The sequence below is a fragment of the Glycine max genome, unplaced genomic scaffold (assembly GCF_000004515.6).
Source record: "Glycine max cultivar Williams 82 unplaced genomic scaffold, Glycine_max_v4.0 scaffold_35, whole genome shotgun sequence".
NCBI classification, from domain to species: Eukaryota; Viridiplantae; Streptophyta; class Magnoliopsida; order Fabales; family Fabaceae; genus Glycine; species Glycine max.
Window position 1 is genome coordinate 203,598 of NW_024464713.1, and position 3,219 is coordinate 206,816.

Here is a 3,219-nt window from a genome sequence, read left to right on the forward strand (position 1 = left end):
TCTCCACATCTGGACCAAAATTACGCAAAAAGAACCAAGGGATTTGGATCCACGGAAAAAGATTATAAAGATCTTTTAAACTGGCTGGAAAATCAGTCTGCAGGAAAAAAAAAGTGAAAGAGAAGTGCGCTCGTTATCCGGGCTCAAAATTTGCTCTATAATTGATGCCTATTTGATACCAATCATTGTTCGGAAATTTCAAGAGAAAAATGTTGTGAAAACAAGTTCCAAAATCTAGAGGTCTCTGAGTCTGGATTCACGCTAATAGTTTTTCTAGTGCAATTTAGACATTATTCCTAGGTTTCTCGGGAGTCCTAGCATTGATTTGTGTTCATTCATCCTCCATCAATGAGTAAGGATCCACGAAAATTGTCGCCTAGTGCAAAATCCATTCTCCATTTTTTTTTGGAGCCCCATGAATTGATTGTCGTTCATGCATCCTCCACCAATGATTCGAGAGCCACGCGAAGTGATTGCCTAGTGCAATTCTCCATTCTCCACTTTTATTCGGAGCCCCATGAATTGATTGTCGTTCATGCATCGTGCACCAATGAGTCTGGAGCCACGCAAAGTGATTGCCTAGTGCAAATGTCCATTCCCCACTTTTATTCGGAGCCCCATGAATTGATTGTCGTTCATGCATCCTCCACCATTGAGTCTGGAGCCCCACGAGGCCTAGCGCTGTTCGTGCATCCTCCACCATCTTATTCGTAGCCCCATGAATTGATTGTCGTTCATACATCCTCCACCTTTGAGTCCGAAGCCCCATGAATTAATTGCATAGCACTGTTCGTGCATCCTCCCCCATCAAATCTTATTCAGAGCCCCATGAATTGATTTTCGTTCATGCATCCTCCACCATTGAGTCGAGAACCCCACGAATTGATTACCTAGCACTGTTCATGCATGCTCCACCATCTAATTCGGAGCCCCATGAATTGATTGTTGTTCATGCTTCCTTCACCATTGAGTCTAGAGCCCCATGAATTGATTTCCTTGCGCTGTTCGTGGATCCTCCATCATCAAATATTATTCGGAGCCCCACGAATTGATTGCCTAGTGCTTTTCGTGCATCCTCCACCATCTTATTCATAGCCCCATGAATTGATTGTCGTTCATAAATCCTCCACCTTTGTGTCCGGAGCCCCATGAATTAATTGCATAGCACTGTTCGTGCATCCTCCACCATCAAATCTTATTCGGAGCCCCATGAATTGATTTTCGTTCATGCATCCTCCACCATTGAGTCCGGAACCCCAAGAATTGATTGCCTAGCGCTGTTCATGCATGCTCCACCATCTAATTCGGAGCCCCATGAATTGATTGTTGTTCATGCTTCCTTCACCATTGAGTCTGGAGCCCCATGAATTGATTGCCTAGCGCTGTTTGTGGATCCTCCATCATCAAATATTATTCGGAGCCCCACGTATTGATTGCCTATTGCTTTTCGTGCATCCTCCACCATCTTATTCGGTGCCCCATGAATTGATTGACGTTCATGCATCCTCCACCATATAGTCCGGAGCCCGACGAATTGATTGCCTAGCACTGTTCGTGCATCCACCACCATCTTAATCGGAGCCCCACGAATTGATTGTCGTTCATGCATCCTCCACCATTGAGTCCAGAGACCCATAAATTGATTGCCTAGCACTGTTCGTGCATCCTCCATCATCAAATCTTATTCGGAGCCCCATGAATTGATTGTCGTCCATGCATCCTCCACCATTGAGTCCGTAGACCCACAAATTGATTGCCTAGTGTTGTTCGTGCATCCTCCACCATCTTATTCGGAGCCACATGAAATGATTATCGTTCATGCATCCTCCACCATTGAGGCTGGAGCCCCACAAATTGATTGCCTAGCGCTGTTCGTGCATCCTCCACCATCTTATTCGGAGCCCTATGAATTGATTATCGTTCATGCATCCTCCACCATTGACTTCGGAGCGCCACGAAATGATTGCCTAGCGCTGTTCGTGCATCCTCCATCATCAAATCTTATTCGGAGCCATATGAATTTATTGTCGTTCATGCATCCTCCACCATTGAGTCTGGAGCCCCACGAATTGATTGCCTATCCCTACTCGTGCATCCTCCATCATCAAATCTTATTCTTAGCCCCATGAATTGATTGTCGTTCATGCATCCTCCACCATTGAGTCCAGAGCCCCACAAATTGATTGCCTAGCCCTGCTCTTGCAACCTCCACCATGAAATCTTATTCGTAGCCCCATGAATTGATTGTCGTTCATGCATCCTCCACCATTGAGTCCGGAGACCCACGAATTGATTGCCTAGTGTTGTTCGTGCATCCTCCACCATCTTATTCGAAGCCACATGAAATGATTATTGTTCATGCATCCTCCACCATTGAGTTCGGAGCCCCACGAATTGATTGCCAAGCGTTGTTCATGCATCCTCTATCATCAAATCTTATTCGAAGCCCCATGAATTAATTGTCGTTCATGCATCCTCCACCATTGAGGCTGGAGCCCCACAAATTGATTGCCTAGCGCTGTTCGTGCATCCTCCACCATCTTATTCGGAGCCCTATGAATTGATTGTCGTTCATGCATCCTCCACCATTGAGTCCAGAGACCGACAAATTGATTGCCAAGCACTGTTCGTGCATCCTCCATCCTCAAATCTTATTCGGAGCCCCATGAATTGATTGTAATTCATGCATCCTCCACCATTGAGTCCGGAGCCCCACAAATTGATTGCCTAGCCCTACTCGTGAATCCTGCATCATCAAATCTTATTCGTAGCCCCATGAATTGATTGTCGTTCATGCATCCTCCACCATTGAGTCCAGAGCCCCACAAATTGATTGCCTAGCCCTGCTCTTGCAACCTCCACCATGAAATCTTATTCGTAGCCCCATGAATTGATTGTCGTTCATGCATCAACCACGATTGAGTCCGGAGCCCCACGAATTGATTGCCTAGTGCTGTTCGTGAATCCTCCACCATCTTATTCGTAGCCCCATGAATTGATTGTCGTTCATGCATCCTCCACCATTGAGTTCGGAGCCCCACGAATTGATTGCCAAGCGCTGTTCATGCATCCTCTATCATCAAATCTTATTCGAAGCCCCATGAATTAATTGTCGTTCATGCATCCTCTACCATTGAGGCTGGAGCCCCACAAATTGATTGCCTAGCGCTGTTCGTGCATCCTCCACCATCTTATTCCGAGCCCTATGAATTGATTATC